Raw genomic sequence first — 22,197 nt, forward strand, 5'->3', positions numbered from 1 at the left:
TCTAGTTTTCTTTGCTCATCTTAGAACAACTTTTCTCATTCTCTATAAACCACCTTCACTGCCTGGTCAACTCCACACCCAGTTTGTTTTTCACCTTCAGAAAGAAGCCTCCAATAGGCCATAAAGTTACTGTTAATTGTCTCTCCTCTTTGCCTACAAAACACTTTCTTCTTGCTATCAGTAGATTATATGACAATCTGTTTTTTCCACTTCCTTCCTTCATTAGGTAAATGAAAAAATATTTTTTGAGCACTTACTTGGAGTTGACACTGTTCTAGGTAACAGGGACCAATTGTGTGATGGGAGCTGCTCAGGCCAGCTCACAAGAGTCAATTGTACACATTTTTCCTAATGTCACATTCAGTGATGTCACAACAGTAGCTTGAAACTGGCCACAATAGGAATATTTACACCAGAGGCATTGGCAAACACTACAAATCAAAGCTTATTTCAAACCTGTTTTATCAGTACTCCATCAGGGTTCCACCATACCTAAATCTTCTTACTAATGAAACACATAATTCTAGTGAAAGAAAAGCAGACCACACAAATGCTGAATAAGAAAATAATTTCTAAAAGTGCTTGAAGTTGGTAAGTACTAAGAAAACAATAGAATGAGGTGGACTATTCCAGCGTATTGGGTACTCATGTGAACAGCAATAGTATCAAGAATTAAGAGCAGGGCTAGAAGAAAGTGACAATGAGGATGAGCTAAATTCGTCCAGAAATAAAGGCAAGAGCCCCAGGGTCAGTAAATGATTTCAACCATTAGGGGCAGAGTGTAACAGTTTAATACATAGAGCTCGATGCATATATTATTCATTTTGTTTTATTCCTAGTGTCTGGCAGAGTGTAATAGATGCTTAAAATTAAACTAGATAGAATCTTCTTGTATCCAGAGCCAGGTAACTAGTTCTGGGTTGCACATTCTTCTGCTCTTAACATTTATTTTTATTAAAACCAATGACTCAGAGGGATGAGTTTCTTCCCTTACCATACAGAGTTTGCAGCAGCACATTACCCCACCTCCCTTAGGAGATAGAAGGGAATCCAACTAACCATTAATTATTTGAACTACTTTGAATAACATCCCTAGAGTTTGGTCTTTTCACTCAGGACTTCTCAAACATTAACATGTATATGAATCACTCAAGAATCTGACTGTGCTACATATTCTAATTCAGTAGGTCTGGGATCGGGTCTGAAATTCTGCATTTCTAATAAGCTCCCTGGTGATGGAGATGATGCTCTTCTGAGGATCCTACTTTGAGTAGCAGAGTTTGGGCTTTAACCAATATTTGTTTTAATCCCTCAACAGAAAATGCCCTCTTTCTGGGAAATGTCATGCCTTCTTTAGGTAGCTGGTAAGTACTCGTGACTTACTTTCTGTGATCTGAAGTCTGGCTCAGGTAATTTCCTATTTTACGATTCCTAGTTCTAGCTCTTATAAACACACAGAATAATCCTAAACTCTCTTTCACATGGCCGCCTTTAAGTACTTAACAGCAAGCCTTCTCTGTCTGAGCAAAACGCCCACAGCTCCTCCTGCCACTCTTCTGGTTAAGCAGCTTTAAACATGCCAGTCATTGTCTTCTCACCCATTAACTATCCAGGCACCAACCAGTGTCCCACTGCCCCATTAGATCCAGTTAAAGTCACCTAAAAGTTCATGGGACCTCGACTGCCTTCACCATGCTGCAGTTCTCTGATGGTTTTATCTCATGTTCCAAAACCAACAAAATTCTCACTCCGATTCCTGCTTTAATTTGTTTTCTTCTTTAAGGTGCTTGTAAACCAAAAAGTATCTGAGACAAGTCTTAATCAATTTAGAGATTTATTTTGCCAAGGTCAAGAACCATGGCCTGTAATACAGTCTCAGGAGGTCCTGAGAACATGTGCCCAAAGTGGTTGTTACATCTTGGCTTTATACATTTTAGGGAGACAGAAGTTACAAGCAAAGAAAAGAATCATTATATGTAAGGTATACATTGGTTTGGCCCGGAAAGGCAAGACATCTTGAAGCAGGGAAGCTTCCAGATCATAGGTGGATTCAAAGATTTCTTGATTGTCAATTGGTTGAAAGAGTTGAAATCAGCTTGAGTTAAGTTAAGGGGAGAGGGATATTGCAGAAGCCAAAGTTCTTGTCATGTAGATAAAGCCTTCAGGTAGCCAGTCGACTTCAGAGAGAATAGATGGTAAAATTCTCTTATTGAACATTAAAAGGTGTCAGACTCTCTGGAAAAGACCTATTAAGAAAGGAGGTTCTCTACTAAGTGCAAATTTTCCCCACAAGAGACAGCTTTGCAGGGCCATTTCAAAATATGTCAAAGAAATATATTTGGGTGTAAAATACTTTGATTTCCTTCAGGGCCTGCTGTCCTGTGATGCTGTACCAGAGTCAGGTTGGAATTTGGTATCTTCTTGCTATAATGAGTCTGTTTTGTCAGTCTAAAGATTTCTGTTTTAATGCTGGTCACTTTTGTCTAAACTCCAAAGGGAGGACGGTATGATGAAGCATGTCAGACTCCCATCCTTCCCCTCCCACAACCCCATCATGGCCTGAACTAGTTTTTCAGGTTTTTTTGGAATCCCCTTGGCCAAGGCAGGGCCCATTCAGCCTAAGTTTATTCAGGAGCTTAGAATTTAATTTTTTCTTAATATGCCTTTAGTTAAAAATTATCCTCAGGTGAAAGTGGCTAGCATATTTTGGGGTGGTATATTCTGCTACCCTTCATGTGTTTCTATTTGCATATTCAAAGACTTACGGAGGTGATGCATCCTGCTGCTGGTCAAAGGCAGATCTCTTAGGGTCTCACCCTTGCTCTTCTGCCCCTCAATCTCCCCAAAAGTGAAGAGCACTATGGAGGTTTTATCTCCAGCTGATGCTGATGGTTCTCTCTTTCCCTCACAATTACTAGGTAGAGAAGCTAGAGTCTGATTTGGGTTGAAAATTTGGGATTTATTTGTTAAATTCCTTTGAACTAGGCTCAAAACAAAAGGCAATGCTCCAGGTGTGTTCTGACCTCTACTGAGCGGAACACTCACAGGCTGCCGCCATTTTAAATACCAGCCACTTGTGAATGCAGTGCAGGATCAAATTAACTTTCTTGGCAGTCTTGTGGTTCTGTTGACTCACCCTCAGTTTACAGTAAACTCGCGCCTCTGAGGTTTTCTCATGTAGCTGCTGCTTTCACAGTATCTTACAAATGGGCTTGTTCTCCTAATAAGAACCGCTTCTCTGGCCTCTGTTGGCTGTCGAATATCATGTTTTAAAAAATCCCACAGAAATGTATGTTGTCTCTCTGATTAGATTACCAAGGGTGAAAAAAATACCTTGACAGAAAAGGCTGCAATAAATCAGCTAAGATTTCCACATCCTGTTGCACATTGCAACAGGTTGCAATTCACCTTGCAGGATCTGACATTAACTCTTTCTTCCCGGGATTGGTGAATATTCCTCCCTCTAAGTCTTTCTCTTGATTTGGGGTTGAGTTCAAATTCTAGGCCCCAGAAAAACTGAATGGCTCTGCAGACAAAACCATTAAAGGTAGGTTTCACATCATCTATATTGAAAAATTCTCAAAATGGAATTTGATTTCCTCCTGGTTTGGTGTTATGGATCACCAGTGGTTGGGGTGTCTGCTAATTCAAGAGAGCTGCACTCACAAATATGCAAATATACAGGTGACACTCTTTGGACAAAACGTTGCTGAACTTAAAGTGTCATAGAAGTTCCTCTAAAACATTGATTTGTATTTTGTTGCTCTTTCTTTGTTCATTCACACACCCTGAGCATATCTATATCATATAGTTTATCATAAACTAATAATTTAATGCAGTGCCCATTATCAAATTGCAAGCTACCAAGAGCAGATACAAGATACAAGTCCCACTCAATTTTGCAGTCTAGGTTAGTCACAATTTCAGTCTTGAGCACGCATCAGGATCACCTGGAGGTCTTGTTAAGACACAGATTCCCAGATCCCACTCCTGAGTTTCTAATTCAGCAGCTCTGAAGTGGATCTAAGCATTTTCACTTTTAACATTTCCCAGGTGACACTGAAGCTGCAAGTTCAAGGAACAGACTTTGAGAACCACTGATCCAGAGCACACGACAGTGTGAATATCATGACCTTGACAAATACTTCATAAAAGACAAAAGGCAAGAACATGGTAAGAAACACAGAAGGAAAAAAAAATATGTGATTAGGGCAGCAAAACATGCGATTAGGGAAGGGAAATTAAGTACTGATTTTGGGCCTACCTGGGAATGTCTCAACAAAGTGTGAAGCAGGGTTTTTGCCTTCAAAGTCTAAATCAGAAACATTCCTTGTATTCTTCCCCATAGATTTACTGGAAATGATTTGGATTTGGTTGCTTCCCATTTTAAACTCTAAACTATATTGTCTAGTTAGTCTAGGGAACTCATTTGTTTATCTGTTTCTCCCTGGGGCAGAACAGTGAGCAGCCCCAGGCTGACTTTTTTAGCTATCACCCAAAGTACATTCCACATTCACATCCAAGAAAGTGTCTCTTCACAACTAAGGGCCCCAGGCAAGCATTTCAAATCCATCATTACATGCTAAAAATTCTAATTTTTCTTGAAGTATTTGATGTTGCTTGATCTTAAACTTTTGTTTAATATTATGTGGACCAGAGAACCACTGGGTCGACTAAGTTTTTCTCTTTTTCACTCTGCTGTGTTGAAGGTTTGGCATTAACATAACAGTATGGTGGTAGTGAAATTCAATTATCCACATATATCACAACCACAGTGCTATCGTGTCAAAAGAGAAGAAATGACTGTCTTCCATTGAATTTATTATGCTATAGAAAGAGGAGATGACCTTTTTAAACCAGTAGTCTAATTAAATCCCTAATAGAACACAATGTTTTTGCCCCTAAGAGACGTTAAAAGTTTGATGTTCCCTTGGTGGAGATTGGGGCCGGGGGGCATGTAGTCTTTCTGGACGCATAGCTCTGCTACTTGTTTGATCTGTGAACTTGCACAAGTGATGTGTTCACAGAAGCGTGGCCTCATCCATAAAATGGGTACAATTGAAGTTAAGATAAAAACTTGAGAGAGGGTTAAACAGAACACAAAACCTCAGCATATGGTTGGCATTTAATAAGCAGTCGAGGGAAATCTGGATGAATTGTTATGAGCACCTGGGTTGTTTTGCTTTGCTTTGTTTTTCCTACAAGAGGACGTCGTTTACAAATCTTTTTCCCCTCTAACTTGTTGAGAGAGCATGCATTGTTCACCTGGCTGTTGTAACAATTCTCACATGATCTGTTTGTTATGCCAAGTTATTTGTTAGAATAAATGGATTTTTTTAACAAGAAGCTTTTCATGAGAATGAGGTGTTTGGGGGAGACAATGCAATATGTCGTATGATTGAGTTCTATAACCCGGGTCGACTAAAACGGTATTAAACCCAAGAATAGGTCAACACAAATTAACTCCTAGAACCACACATACCTTACCCCACAGGTGTCAATACTCCCTACCACAGCTACTGATATAGAAAGCAGTAAATGAAGAGTGCATCAGCCCAGGCACCAGACTTCTCTGCCCTCAGTTGTGATTCTCAGCTTTGGTATCTGAAACATCATTTGATAGCTGGTGACCTTTGGGTCTCGGCAATCTAGCAACATCTGCTTCCTAGGATTTCTGGTCTGAATTCCTCCTCCTTTCTGATTTTCTTGTGTGTCTTCTCTTTCCGTCTCTTCCTACTTTGCAGAGCCTGAGATCTAGTACTCCTCAAGAGGAAGGCTGGTTTCATCAATCTTTATCCATATACAGGCAGTAACACCTTCAAGGATGTATCTCTCTGTCTGGGTTTGTGTGGGTTGGATCACACAGCAGGTAGAAAGGGAGTGTAATATGACATTCACAAGAGCCAACCAGCACAATTTAGTTAAATATGTTTGGAAGCAAAAAAGTCACGTACTTTAAAATTACGCAGTGTGCTTCCTGTGTCATATTCCATATAGCCACCTTGTGTTTGCCAAGATGCAGTTTCTCATCAGCAAATCACTAGCAATGCGAACCCAAGTGGAGCAAAAATCACCAACCTGGAAGCCCTGTGATAGGCCAGATCTCATTCATAGATACGTTTCATGATGTTCACAGGGTTCAAACTCATTGCCAGCATTTGAAAATTAGGAGATTTTACATTAAAATCAGATTTCCAGCTTCCCTTGAAAAATCAGAAGATCTGACTTGAGCGCACATTTCAGAACGCAGCAACTGACTGCCACTGAGTAGCAGCTGCTCTTTTCAATGGGCAGAGCTCTCCAGTATGCTACCGTCATCCTGCCTGGATGCCTGCCAGGTCTCTGCTGGTGAATCCTGCAGTTCAGCATCATGTCGTGTATAGTGGTCTCTCAGGGAAGGCAGTTCAAGGCCTTCTTAGCTCTGCCTCTACCACTTTATGCCTCTCAGGACCCAAGCATTTTACTTTTTCAGTGAGAAGGTTGCAAGTCTATTCAGTTTGAGTCACATTTCTCTGCATAGTGTCTTATCAACATGGGAAAAAAGAAGGTTGTGTTTAGGCAAATATTCTTGTTTGCTCTTGCATTCCCCTACTTTAAAAATCTAAGATTGGAAAGTGAATTTGGGGAAAAGAACAAAGAGCAGTCCCTCTTCTCTGCTTTGGTTCTAGCTCAAGCCTGTGTCTAACCAAGGCAAAGAAAGTCTTACCCTAACATAGTAGAGATTATTGTAGTTTGTGACCAAAACCTTGTAGTGATATTTCTGGTGTTTCTCTCCAGAAACACATGAACTTCAGAATGAGAAAGGGATAAAGCTGTCCTGGATCTCAAATAATATATCCACATACTAGCAGGATTATAAAATACTGGTCTTAAAAATACTGCATTAAAAACAAATGATTTCACTGTTGTGTCATTACTTGGTGTTAAAGCAATTGTAAATGTTAATGAAAATGCAGGTGCAGAAAGCAGATGATAAGACTTGGTTACAAAGTGGCCCTCCAGCTTAACAATACATGTTTCTTTTATGGTTTATAGATATCATCTCAAATAAAATAATAATTCATAAACCTTTGGCAATATGTCCATGCACTGACTAGACTTTCCTTACCCCAACTTGAGAAACACAAAATTTGCATAACAACAATTATTCCTCTATAGCACATTCCCTCTGAGATATCAGAAATCAAAAAAGCAAAGCACATCTTAAAACTCAACAATAAGAAAATAACCCAGTTTTTCAAAGGGCAAATGACCTGAACCGGCACCTCACTAAAAAAGATGTATAGATGTCAAAAAGGGTTACAAAAAGATGTTCAACGTAGTAAGTCATTAGGGAATTACAACTCAAACAACAGTGAGATACCACTACACACCCAGTAAAATGGCCAAAATATAAAACACCAAATGCTGGTAAGGATATGGTACAGCAGGAACTCTCACTCATTGCTGCTGGGAATGCAAAATACCACAGCCGCTTTGAAAGACAGTTTGGTGGTTTCTTACAAAATTAAACATACTCTTACCATAGGATACAGTAATCACATTCCTTGCCATTTACCCAAATGAGTTGAAATTGCATGTCCACACAAAAACCTGCTCACAAATGTTTAAAGCATTCATTCAAGAGGAGGTTCATTCAAGAGAATGAACCAAGTACATCAAAGATTTGGAAAGTAAAAAGGGCTTGAAATAGAAACCCTAAATGCCTTCCAATCCCCGGTTGCACCTGATTCATGATAGCTAAAGCTTGGAAGCAATCAAAGTGTCCTTCAGTAAGTGAATGGATACATAAACTGTGGTACCTCCAGAAAATGGAATATGTGGTACAAAAAACAAGTCAGCTATCAAGCCATAAAACGAAATGGAGGAACCTTAAATATATATTGCTAAGTGAAACAAGCCAATCTGAAAAGGCTTCATACTGTATCATTCCAACTATATGACATTCTGGAAATGGCAAAACTATAGAGACAGTTTTTAAAAATCAGTAATTTCCACCAATGGTTTGGGAAGGGGGAAGGAAGGATAAGCAGGGGAAGCACAGGGGACCTCTAAGACAGTAAAACAACTCTATATGACACTACAATGGAGGATACATGTAATTATACATTTGTCAAAAGCCATAGAATGAACAACACAAAGAATGACCCTAACGTAAACTATGGACTTTGGTTAGTAATACAGATATTGTATTATACATTGTTACAAATGTACCACACTTATGCAAAATGTTAATAATAGGGGAAGTTGGGAGGAGACAAAGGGGATAGATGAGAACTCTCTACTTTCTGTTCAATTTTTCTATAAATCTAAACCTGCTCCAAAAAAAAAAAAAAAAAAAAGCCTGTTAATTATCTTTAATCAAAGCATGCTAATTGCACAGAGTTCAAGAGAGGAGGAGTCAGGACTGGTTCTGTGTCTTGTCTCTAAACATCATTTTACTCTCACTTTATTCTTAACAAGATTTCAGAACAAAACCAGATTAAATTCTGTTTAATGGTGAGTTGTTCAACAATTATCAGGTGTCCAATAACGTCAGATACTAATAAACAGCGTCTTTATATCCCTTCCCTGAAGTGTAACTTAGACGAAGATAATTTTGGCCATCTCTCTGTCTTTACTGAATATTTTACTCAAACTAATTCACACAGAAAACTCAGTACTGTTGAGTGTCCTTGCCAAATTTACCAGGGAGCTCTGTTTCTAAGGAGATTGTAGAAAGAATGTTTTCACTCCCCCAAATATGCCACTTTGCTTAAACAGAACCACAGTAGCCGAATCTCAGACCACAGTCTGTAGAATAGAAGCTGATTAATTCAGTAACTAGAACACTTTGTCACTCAGACTCCTTTCTTCTCTACTTTTTTTTTTTTTTTTTTTGAGATGGAGTCTTGCTCTGTCACCCCAGACTGGAATGTAGTGGCACCATCTTGGCTCACTGCAGCGTCTGCCTTCTGGGTTCAAGCAATTCTCCTGCCTCAGCCTCTCAAGTAGCTGGGATTACAGGTGCCTTCCACCATGCCCGGCTAATTTTTCTGTTTTTAGTAGACACAGGGTTTTGCCATGTTGACCAGGCTGGCCTCGAACTCCTGACCTCAGGCAATCCACCTGCCTTGGCCTCCTAAAGTGCTGGAATTACAGACGTGAGCCACCATGCCTGGCCCTCTTTACTCTTTCAACCAATGCTGCCTCCTCTAACCAAGCCCAAACCACACAACATGCACACATACACACACACACACACACACACTCACACACACTCACACACAGCCTGAGTCCAGGTCAGTAAAATATGAACTTTTTGCGATATGCTGAAAAATCAAAACCTGGCTTCAACTGGAGATTGGACTAGCAAAATCAATGTCAATGTCTTAGCCTCTAAGGGCAATTTCTGTATTCCATGTGATGTTAAGAATGAACGAGGTACATCAAAGATTTAGAAAGTGAAAAGAGCTTGAAATACAGAGCCCAACTTGCTTCCAATCCCCGGTTGCACCATCATCCTCCATACCAATTTCCCTCAATGTAGAAGTTAATGCTTACTGCCTGCATTGTATCGAAGGACAATTTTTAGCGGCTGCACAGATTTGTGCAATAAATCCACAAAGAACTAGATTGAAAAGAAAGCAACATCAGAAATCAAAAAGCAAAGCATGCTGATTTCACAGAAAACTTAAAGATGTAAGATTCTCTTTTTTTTAATTTAAAGAGTCACCAACAGGACAGAAAACCTACAATGTCTCATTTGTAATGAAAAGGACATTCCTTTAAAAAACAGGCTTGTTGCTAAAAACTGAAGGAATGTTAGCTGTATTTCTTTCAAACAATGTTGTTTACTATCTTCAACTTCCAAATTTGTTCTTTTAAAAAAAGATATTCTTCATGTCACCAGTTTTGACTGCTACATATGAAAGAAAGGTGAGCTGGGTGCGGTGGCTCACACCTGTAATCCCAGCACTTTGGGAGGCTGAGGTGGGCGGATGACCTGAGGTCGGGAGTTTGAGACCAGCATGACCAATATGGAGAAACCCCATCTCCACTAAAAATACAAAATTAGCCGGGCATGGTGGCACATGCCTGTCATCCCGGCTACTCAGGAGGCTGAGGCAGGAGAATTGCTTGAACCAGGAGGCAGAGGTTGCAGTGAGCCAAGATCGTATCATTGCACTCCAGCCTGGGCAACAACAGCAAAACTCCATCTCAAAAAATAAATAAACAAAATAAAATAAAAAAAGAAAAAGAAAGGTGAAAATAGCAATCATTGCAATTCATAATAATTTATACATAATTTTAATTATTGGGCTCATTCACCTGCCTATCCAACCTACTAAAAAGTAGAAAAGATAATTTTGTTACCTGTTAATTGAGGTTGGTATATGTCAACCCAACTGTACAGGTATTGTTAAAAGGTAAAGCACATAGAAAATATAGCACAGGAAAAGAAGAGGCAGATAAATGTGTGGTGATCCACAAGCTAGTTCAGCCACTGTGTAATCGAGAGTTAACTGAGGAGTAAATATTGCCTGGCCTCAGGATCAGAAAACATGGATTGAAGTTTTAGATCTGTTTGTGATTAGATGGGTAACTTTGTCCAAGTCCCATAACCTCGACGAAAATTTAGCTGTCTTTGAACCTATTAAATGAAAATATTACCTTCTTTCACAGGGTTGTCATGAGAAATAATTATAAGTGTGTAGATCTGACATATGGTAGGTAATTGATAACTGTTGTTTAATGAGAATGTTAATTATCATATAATTGCCTAGAATTTCATATTGCAACTTTGTAATTTTTATTTCTTTGCTTGTTTGTTGAGTTTTTGTTGCTCGCCTAAAAAAAAAACATCTATTTTAATATCTGCTGAGGTGGCCCCGATGAGTTTGTTAGAAATGGATGTAATTTTAACACAATTTGTATAGGTGGATGGTCGATATGATAAGCTAATGGTGTAAGAAAATGCTTGCCTGAAATTTCACATTGCGTGAATCTTAAAGCAGAAACATTTGGGGATGGCTCAGTAGTTCTGTCTCTAGTGGCAGAATCTGAAAAACCCTTTTGAAGTCTCTGAGGGACAATCTGTCCTCGTTCTTCTCGGAAAAGAAAGTGGAAATTTGCTACTCAGGGGCTACAGAAAAGCAAAAAAAAAAAAAAGACAAAACAAAAACACACACACAAAAAAAACAAATGGCAAACAGACTGCTGCAAATGTCCACAGGGCCCTCTGGGTTCCTTCCATTAAAGGATAAGCTTTCGTGTTTTTTTGGCACTTTCAGTAGAAGTAATTAAACTTTGGCAACTTTCGAATTTCACTGTTTCTCTTCTCTTCCAGATGGAGTGGGTGGGAAGGGAGGGAAGGGGTCAGGCTCCCCTTCTGAGAGATTCAATTCAATACTTCTCTCTGAAAAAAAAGATTTATTTTCTGGTAGGTAGTGTGCCAGCTTTATTCCATTCTCAGGCAGAATGCCCATCTAGGAAGTAAAATGGATGGATATTAGAAAATAGGGGGCTAAGCAGGACAGGAAGCATGTGTCATTGCACTAACCTTCAGCCAAGTGCCCAGATGCTTGAGACGGTGGGGGGTCAGGGGGTGGGGAACAATATTAAGATAAATCTTAAATGGATTTTATATCCCTATTCTTAAGTCAGTTTCCAACTATTTCCTAAACAACCACATACTTAACACATAAAAGTGGGATGTTAAAACATGCATCAGATACTGGGTCCTTTGGAGGGGAAGGTTTGTGCTGTAACGAAGGAAATCTGTATTTGGAAAGATACAGTCCAGAAAGTCTACAAAGTAATGTGGAGAAATGGATGATGGTGGGGGTGGCTGAATGTTGAGGGGTAAGAAATCTTGAGTTCTGAGAATAAAAGGAAACCACCTCCTCTGGTTGAGAGATGCCAGAAGTTGCCCACATTCAGAATGCATGTGGACCTATACTGCCTTTATCCTCTCATTGCTTTCTTCTGAACTGTAATTGAACCATTTGGCATAGGGTTTCATCTACAATTGCAAGCCAGGTCTACACCCAACAACATGTCAGCAGCCAGGGTGAGAGGCCTGATTTAAGATGCGTCACTATTATGAATGAGGCCTCCACTGGTGCACTGCTGGAGGAGCAGAGATCCTAGCATTCCACTTAGAAGGAAGGCTTTTGATATCGACTCCAAGAGATCAAAGCCACAGCTGAAGTCTCTCTTCCCTCCAGGCCTTATTTTTTTTTCTACTAATGCTTTTAACTTCAGAATTCTCATTTTCATAACCCAAAGACATTTCCCTAGTTAAGTCCTAATCTTTAAATAATTTCCCATCTTGTTTATAAACTAGAAACAACCCATTCCACTAAATCATGATTATGATTTCACAATCCTATTGTTAACTAGATCATTCATGTAGTCCCCACTAGCTGGGTATTTTTCAACCCATTACAAATCTTTTCATATGCAAGGACTATATTAAACTTGACTGGAATTTGCCCACAAATAGCCCTAAGTAACTGATAGCATACCCGGGTTTCATCTCAAATCAGGGCTATATATTTTATGACTCTATTTCCCTCTCTTTGAAATGAGGATGAATTTCTTTTTATCAATTTCAATTTCATTGTTACTTGGTGAGTATACAACACCACAGCATCAACAGCTACCTTTTATTGAGTACTTAATCTCTCAGTGTATTAGAAGTCGTGCTGAGCACTTCACATAACAATCAAGTTTAATGCTCAGAATAGTTCTATGAAGGAGGAAATTTTTACACCAACCCCACTCTCACCATACAACATATGATAAATTAAGAATCTAAAACTCAGACTCATTGTTAGTGAGGATTAGGTTTTCTGTGGCAAAGGGATTACTAATGTCTGCCAGTGTCATGATATTTTAAAGAAAGAAAAAATGGAAAGTAAAGAAGACAGGGAAGGATAAAGGAAAGAGGAAAAAGAGAAGAAAGAGAAGGGAGAGAAGAAGGAAGAAAGGGAGAGAATAATTAAAAAACAGTAACTACTGGTGGTTTACATTTAATGGAGATAATTTATAAATTTTGCTTGTCCAGGTAATCTAGTGGAAAGAGTATGTGGTTAAGCCAAGAGCCCTGGGATCTGGCCTCAATCCATTTATTAAGCAGCTATGTGACTGTAAGCACATATTTATCCTGTCTGTCTCCATTTCTTTATCTATTGGATGGAGTAATGATGATAATTTGCCTAAACCACCTCAAAATAAAATAACATGGTGAATGTAGAAGGGATTGGAGAAATTAAAACTGTTATTAAATGGAATGTGTCATTACTGAGGATTCTGCCTAAAACACCAGTTAAAAACGTTTCCTTTTCTTTCCCTTTGTCCTCCATAGCTCACCACTTGTGCCTTCTTCTTAAGTCTTAATTGGCTGGGCAGAAGCTTGTCTGTCTTTTCAGAAACAGAAAGAACCTTACTCATATCTCTTTTAAAAATCATTTATTTGTTTATTCATTTATTAATTCATTGAATTAATTAACCCACTTGCACTCAACAGAAACTTGATTAAAGCTTAGCTTTAAAGTCACATTTTTTGTGAAACCCACTACCTATTTTCAAGACCTCAATTCTAATTCAGAATATTTCCAGCAAATGCAAAATAATTGTATTATCAGCATAAGCAACACATAATTGGAAAGGTAAATATATTAAAAACAAAATCAAATAATGTACCGCCCACTTTCAAAATTCCAGGCTGAGGATTTGATAACCTTCAACTGAGTGTTAGCTAAGTCTATAGAAGAATCTGCTCATTATTAATTAAATCTGTGTAACTTTCTTTTGACAAAATGACTATCAGAGAGCAGACTTTTTCCCTATTATTCCCACTATCTCCTTTGACAACAAATGACCCTGTCAGCTGTTTGCTCCATAAGGGTCTGGCTGGAGGTTAATGCAAACAAGATGAAATGGAATGGTTGTAGTTACCACCAATCCTAGGGTATTTTAATATCTAGGAGGGTTTTGCAAAAGGAAAAGTCTGGAGAAATTACAAATGGTGTCCAGCAGGCTCTGGACCCTTGGAAAATGTCAGAGCTTACAGGGAATACTGTTACAGACTTCCTCCTCTGCCTTGATTAAATTAGCATCAGCTCTCCCAGGGGTATTTAGAATGTTTAAGATTTAAAATGCTTTGGAACCATGCCACTGAAAGAACAAGTCAGCCCAATTTTCTCTCTTTTATATTATCTGAATTTGATACTGTTTAGCCATAAAAGTAGATTCAGGAGTTGCTTTGGAGGTGAGGGTAAGGGTAGGAAAAGCAGGGCTCCCCACCCAGATTCTTTCTGGTTCAGCTTCCTTTCCTAGGAACCAGTTTCCAGGCTATAGGGATCTCTCCTAATTAATCTACCTCAGGTGCCTTCTGTAGGAAAACAAAAAGCAGATTGTTTGAATGATACAGTTAACTCATCCCATACTGCCAGGGGATGACCAGAACACAGTCTAGGAGGTATACACAGAGGTGGCTTGACAGGTAGGTTGTCACATGGCAGTTATCAGAAAACCACATCCTGTATAGTCCTTTTGCAAGATCTTTAAGATATTCTGGGCACTTGATGAAGTATATTTTGGTACCATGAACATGTACCACCTGTCTGATAATATTTGTGTTTCTGGAAGATTCCATAAGTGCACAAGGTTTAGTGCACAGTGGAGAAATTAAAGTCTAATATTTGAAAGAAATAACCATGTCAGTTTAATCACTTTCCAGATTAAGCATTCATAGCTCCAGCAGTGATAGGCAACACACTTTCAAAAGTCCTCACAAATTTGTTAACGTCCTCCGAACCTATTTCAGTTTGTTGACATCCTTCTCCAAAGATGTTACCCAGAACTGGGCACATTATATACATGCTCAGATCAGTAATAACTAGAAAGAAGCAATCACTTTTTACTATTCAAAAATTAATTCAAAGTTAAATCTAAGATGGCAAATCAAGTGTACCATCATTTTGGGACTAAATGTAGTGCCAATTTAAGTAGTCTGTATATAATTCAGGGGGTATTTTAATAAGTTTTGTTTTCAATATGGGGGCTTTTATTATTAGAAGCACATTCTTTTATATATCAAGCACCTACTGAACCCTAACTATGATATGTAAAAAAGGTCTAGGATATTGTCACCCAGTTTGTTATTAACCAATTGGATCTCAAGCCAAAAAAAAAAAAAAAAAAAAAATAGTTGTTTACCACAACTGTTCAGAATGAGCATAGAATTGGGGCTGATGATTATCCAAATCATTTGGGGAATCTATTTGGGGAATAAGAACTTGGATATTGGGTAAGAATGAAAATTACTGGCAAGGATAGGAATTGATAGCTTACTAGGCCATTGTGGAAAATGATAATATCACTGCTTATAGGCACTTACCCAAAGAAACACCAATTTACCATGCCATTATATATGCATTCACTTATCAATCCATTCATTCACTTCCCATTGCATTTCCCAAAGGATTTGAGGTACTTAGAAGAATGCATAGCATAAGTAAATTCAAAACATAAAAATAAAGCCAGAGACAATGTCATTTAAAATAAGAGACTGAGACCAGGAAGAAAAAGCATAAATACAGAGACAATTTGACCCTACATGGTTAAAATGTTCAATGGCAAATTTGTCCCCGGGCTTTATAGCAGCTAAAACAAAAATGGAAACATCTTCAGTTACATGAAGATGGAAATCTCTTCAGTCTTTAAAGAGAAAATACAACAAATTATTAGGGGAAAAACATATGACTATAGAATATTCTCAAGGCAGATAAAACAACATAATGCTAGTAAGTGTCCCTTTGTAACCTTTGTAACTCTGGCTTAAAAACTTAGTAAAATTTTTAAAAACTAAATAAAACTAGGTAAAATAAAGTCAGTTCAGTGTGAAACTAGTCACTATTCTCCCAACAGGTTTATCAACATCTCTCAAGAATCATTCTGAGACATAGACTCTTAGCATTGAATTAATAATCTATTTCAACCTCCCCCTCAAAGCTGGAATATTATACACCCTCCTATTACACTTGAGAAATGGCTAATCAATCTGGAAAACATTCAGTAGCCCACTACTTTCTCAGGGAAGTCTGCTCCATTTTCAGATTTCTTGTTAATATCAAGTTCATCCTTACATTGACAATTCAACAGTTGGCCCTAATTTTACTGCCCACAGAACAACAAAATCTAAGTTGAATTTCTATATTTAAATACCATTAACATATCTACAGTGAGTCATCTCAATGTAATATCCTTAGTATAGGTGCAGCCATGTTTTAAATTGACCCATTGTTTGTGAGGACAGTCACAGCAGTGTTCCCAACAGTGGGAAGCATACATACACACGTAAAAGCTCTAAAAGAGTGATTGCTAACTCTGGCAGAAGTCATTAAGGATACTAACTCTGCCCTAGATGGAATACAAAACAGTGTCATTGTTGACAAGAACAGTGATGGACAATTGCATTGCTCTACATTCCTTTTGGGCTAGTCATGGTGGCTTCTATGTCATTGCCAATATTGATTTTGCACTTGGATCAAACAGGCAAGGTAGAACTGGCTATATTTTGCATTAGGGAAAAAGCTACTTCGATCACTAAGGTCAATCTCCATAGCCTCTGGAATTTGTTGTCTTGGCAATTGGCGTTCTTGGGTCCAAAGCATCTTACATGAACTATCAACTGTCATTTTATTCATAATGTCAAGACTATGGTCCATTGCACTCTACTTGGAGTTTTAAATGCTTCTTCACAGTTTCTCCCTTATTATATGATTACCATGATGATACAACTAAAAAGTCAGTATTTCACAATACAGTTGACTATAGTGGCAGTCCTCTAGCAGTGAATATATGAAACCATGGACTTCTCTGAATGGGTCAAACCCTCATAAGCAAGAAAATGACAAAACTAAGGACCAAAGAGACCGAATTTACAGACAACAGTCAGACAAAATATGATGATAGAACTCTGACCCACATAGGAAGTCCAGAAAGCTATACCACAACCTCCAAAGCAGTCAGCTCAGGATGATCAGGACTGTATCAACAATGGCAAACTTTCTTATTTTTGTTCCCTCTCTTTTATCTGTTTCAGAACAGACTAGAGAAAGCTAAAATCCTCCCCAAACCAATCACATAAGTTGCCTCACTTCTATTTATCCAGTTTCCCCTTGCCAACAATCTCCAATTAGATCACCTGAAGTTTTCCCCTTCTTTTCACTTACAAAGCTTTCCAACTACCTAACTGCTTCTGCATCTCTGCCAAACACAAGTGATAGTAGCTGACTCCCGCTCTGAGTAAGTAGCCTCTGTCTATTCTCATTTGAATATTCTTCATTTATTTCCACAATACATGAATACTGCAAGTCCATCTTAAATATCCTCTTGAGTTCTATTACATACTATATTTAGGAGCCATATGCTTAGGAGTTTAATTGCTTTATGGCAAAAGATGTCTTATACTTCCAGTGATACACTGGTAAACTGATTCTGGGGTGGGGTAATGAAGGGAAAGGGCAAGAGAAGCCCTGATTTGCAGAATTTCCCAATTTCTCTGGTATAAATACCCATACCATGGCCAATTTCAAGCTACCACTATTTTAAAAGCCAGCTTGTAAAATTTCTGAATATTGAACCATCAGTTCCTGTAAGCTGGTGTGAGACACTCTAGCACATCACTGCATGTTTATTTCTTCCAAAGCTTTTAACATTGTTCCTGACAGAGTAAACACAGAGTAAATGCTCAAAAACAGATAGATAGAAAATAGTATGTAAATAGATGGATACCTGGCTAGCTAACTAGATAAGAGAGATGGATGGATAGATGGATGGATATAGGTAGATCAGATAGACAGATCAATAGATCAATCTATCATGGATACATGGACAAAGAAACAAATGGACTGATGGATGGATGAATGGATAAACACATAGATAAATCCATCTTACTGTGGAAAATGAGAACAACCTATCTAATTTATTCCATGTGAATTTATTAAATATCGGTCACATGTTGGTCCATATTTTAGGTACACAATACTAGTGAGCCAAACAGACAAAGATCCCTGCTCTTGAAGATTAAATTTTAACAGGAGTACAGACAATAAATAATAAATGTAATAAGTAAATTTTATGATATTAGAAGTTGATGAGTAATATGGGAAAAAGAAGAAGGAAAGCAAGGTAAATAGATTCAGAAACTTTGAAGGTGAAGATGAGATATTTATCGTTTTTGACAGAACAGTCAAGGTAGGATTTAGGAACTCTGAAGGTGAAGGTAAGATATTTATGGCTTTTGACAGAACAGTCAAGGCAGGCTACATTAGGAGAATGAAAGTTGAGTGATGACTTGAAGATAGTTGTTAGCCAAGTATATCTCTGGGAAAAAAAAAATAGAGGAGTCCACCAGGTGTTTTCCAGGAATTGCAAGAAAACCACAGTGTCTGGAGCAGTGAATGAGGAGATGTACTGGGAGAAGATCACATAGGTGTGGGGGCCAAGGGCCCTCTGAAGGACCGCTGAAAAATCAGTTCTCAGAAAGAAGATTAATAGGAGAAAAGGCACACAAAGTTATTTAATCTGTATATATAGGAGCCTTCTGAATGGAGATGTAAGCTCCCAGTGAGGAACATAAGTTTATATATCATCTTAAGGTTACAGAAAGAATGGGGACTTGGATCCTAGCAAAAGAGGTTATGGGAGGGGGTGGAGAAGAGGACTTTTGTTGAAGGGCAATAAATGATCACTACGGAGGACTCAAGCAATCCCCCACCTTGGCCTCCTGAGTAGCTGGGACTACAGGCACATGCCAACATGTCCAGCTAATTTTTTCTTTTGTGTGTATGTTTGTAGAGATGGAGTTTCCCTGCACTGTCCAGGCTGGTCTCAAACTCCTAGGCTCAAGCAGTTTTCCTGCATCAGCTTCCCAAATTGCTGGGATTACAAGTGTGAGCCACCACACCCAGATGCCTAAGATTGGTCTTTTGAGATGTTTTTCAGACTTTAGCTTTCTGGCAATTAACTCCACAGAGATGCATGATTCATAGCTAACTGGCCCTGTGGCTCCCACCCGGAGACCAACTCAGTAAGCAAAGATCATTTTCCAGACCCTATGAATTCATCCCCAACCAATCAGCAGCACCCATTCCCATGCCCCCTGCCCATCAAATTATCCATAAAAATCTTAGCCTCTGAGTTCTTGGGGAGGCTGATTTGAGCAAAAAACTCATATATATCACTTGTCAAGCCCTGCAACAATTAAACTTCTTCTACTGCAATACTACTATCTCAGTAAATTGGTTTTATCTGTGCAGTGGGAAAGACGAACACGTAAGGTGATTATAGTCCAAGAAAGAGGTGATGGTCCTTCAGACTCAAAAAGGAATGAGAGAGACAGGAGAGGGTTAGAGGAGATAATAGTTGATAATATAATAACATGGTGAAAAGTGGTAATTTTCTTGATTTATTGGAAATGTAAAGACAAGAGAATTTGAATTTTGATCAATATAAGAGAGAAAGAAATTCATACATGAAGCCAAGGATTCTCAACTGAATAACGAGAAAGACAGAATTGACAGTAACTGAACTTTTAAAAGGTTAAGGAGTAGGTTTTGGAGAATGTATAAGTAGGTGAGAGGAGCAAGTTTTGAAGTATTCAGTATGGAACATGATGAGTTAAAGATGTCTGTTAGACTTTTAGGTCTGGGGTTAGAAAAGAAAGATCCAGGCTGGAGATATAAATTTGGAATTAACGAGATAGAGGTGACATTTTAAGTTATGAGACTGGTTGAGATTACCAAATGATTGAGGGTATAGAGAGAGGAGAAGATGACCAAGAACAGAGCTTCATGGCATTTCAACATTAAAAGTTCAAGGACAAGAAATGGAACCAGCAAATGACATCAAACAATAGCAGCCAGAGAGGTCAGGGAAACTCAAGAAAAGGTGGCGTCCTGAAAGCCAAGTGAAGAAAAAAGAAAGTGACCAACTTAGTCAAATGCTGCTGACGGATCAAGTGAAATAAGGATGAAAGACATACCATCTGATTTAGCAAAGTGGAGGCAATTAGTGAAGTTAGCAACAGTAATGTTATTTGAGTAGGCATAAAGGCCTCAATAGAGTGGGTTTAAAGAAAAGGAGAGTGAGTATACAAGTAGTGAAATCAGATAAATAAATCTGCATGTGTTTATAAAATGAAATACTCTGTAGTATTCAGGTGTATTTGCTACTGTAAAACTATGTTCCAATGTATGATTGAGATTTTTAAAAATAGATTTTACTTTGTACTATTCTGGTAGTGAAGGAATATCATATAGCATACTAACATGCTCTCAAATTACAAATTTTAACATTGACATAAATTTGGAAAACAGAACAAAACAAAGATATTTAAAGGCACTGAAGAGTGACCAATAACCTTATATCATTATAAAAAGCATTCCCACAAAGAAAACTCCAGGTTAGATGGCTTCACTAGTGAATTCTATTAAATATTTGAGAGATGAATAATAGCAATATTCTTCAGGTTACTTAATAAAAAATAGAAGAACATTTGTTATTACATTTTCTGAAACTAACATTACTATGTGAGCACAACCTGACAAAGATGTTACCAAAAAAGAAAATTACAAATATACCTCAAAATCAAGGATGCACTAATCTTTAACAAAATATTTGCAAAATGACTCTAGCAACATATAAAAAGATAATAAATCATAAACAAATATGTTTTATCTCAGGGATGCAAGCTTGGTTTAAAATCAGTCATGGCTAGGTGCAGGGGCTCACTCCTGTAATCCTAGAACTTTGGGAGGCCTAGGTGGGAGGATCACTTGAGGCCAACCTGGGTAACATAGTAAGACTTCATCTCTATTAAAATAAAAAAATAGCCAGACATGTGTAACGGAGTGCGCCTATATCCCACCTACTCGGGAGGCCTAGACAAGAAAATTACTCAAGCCCAGGAGTTATAGGCTGCAGTGAGCTATGATTGCACTACTGAACTCCAACCTGAGTGACAGAGCAAAACTCTGTTTCAAAATTAAAAAAAAAAAATCAGTCAGTGTCACACAAGATAAAGAATCTCAAAAACACCAAGAAGAAGCAGAAACAGGAACACATATTGTATGATTCCATTTATATGAAATTGTAGAAATGAAAACTATAATCTGCAGTAACAAAAGGAGGTTAGTGGTTGCCTAGAGCTACAGATGAAGGATTAACTACAAAGTAGTATGAGGGAACGTTTTGGAATATTGGAAATATTTTATATTTTTATTATGGTTGGTGATTTCAGTGGTATATACTTTGACAAAATTTATCAAACAGTACATGTAAAGTGGGTGAATTTTGTTGTATATAAATTACATGCCAGTGAAGTTGATATAACAATTAGTCAATGTAATTTATCTATTAACTGAATCATGCAGAAAAATAATTATTATCATGCCAGGTTTCTCAATTCCTGGTTGTTGAAAAAGACACTTAAAAATATGAAAAAGAGAAAATTTAGAACAGACTCTTTAATGTTGAACTGGAGATATCCTCATGCTCTCATGGCTAAATAAATGCTATCTATATCTCCTATCTCCTAGGTCTGTCTGATGAGACACATCAGTAGCAATGAGCACACCAAATCCACAGATCTTGGCTTCTAAGTTCTTTTCTCCAAAGAAATATATATATATATAAGGTTCCTTGGGACAAAAGCTGATTCCACAAGTTGGACAGAGAAAGTACAAGGTTAGTAAGAAACATTTTGTGATGCCAAGAACTAAAAAAGTGCTCACAGAATAAGGACATGTCAAAAGGAAAAAGCAGCAACATGAAGGGCCTCCCTGTGACCACACTGGGGCAACTTGAACAATAAAATAAATAATGACACTGGTAGACTATAATCCATTGATGAATCCATGAATCCATACTGCAGAGAGAGAGAGCAAGAGAGAAGATAGAGACTGAGAGAAAGGGAGAGGGTTTTCCTTATGATAGAATGCTAACTAGTAAATATGAAGTAATGATAAAGTTAGAAAATCCCAACGGGATGTTAAACCAGTGGTTTTGTTAGAGCAGGTAGCTAGGCAGATATGAGCAGGGCAGGAGATGGTCCCCCACTCCAGGAATGTCAAGCAACCATTTGGTGTCAGTTTGGCAGTTGTTATAGTGTCTCTCTAAAATGGTAATTAGTTATAGCTGGCA

At 38.1% G+C, this 22,197-nt stretch overlaps 1 protein-coding gene and 1 long non-coding RNA gene across 2 annotated transcripts in view; one reads left to right on the plus strand and one right to left on the minus strand.

The window, feature by feature from the left end:
• The window catches only part of AGBL1 (ATP/GTP binding protein like 1), an 803,745-nt gene that overhangs the window by 259,370 nt on the left and 522,178 nt on the right, over positions 1–22,197 (minus strand). The gene's annotated exons all lie outside the window — the stretch shown is intronic.
• LOC108586789 lies at positions 517–21,678 on the plus strand. The gene is made up of 4 exons (XR_001904543.3): positions 517–591; positions 1,319–1,364; positions 4,054–4,173; positions 21,594–21,678. It is a non-coding gene; the product is annotated as an uncharacterized LOC108586789 (long non-coding RNA).

The sequence above is a fragment of the Papio anubis genome, chromosome 7 (genome assembly GCF_008728515.1).
Source record: "Papio anubis isolate 15944 chromosome 7, Panubis1.0, whole genome shotgun sequence".
In the NCBI taxonomy this organism is placed as follows: Eukaryota; Metazoa; Chordata; class Mammalia; order Primates; family Cercopithecidae; genus Papio; species Papio anubis.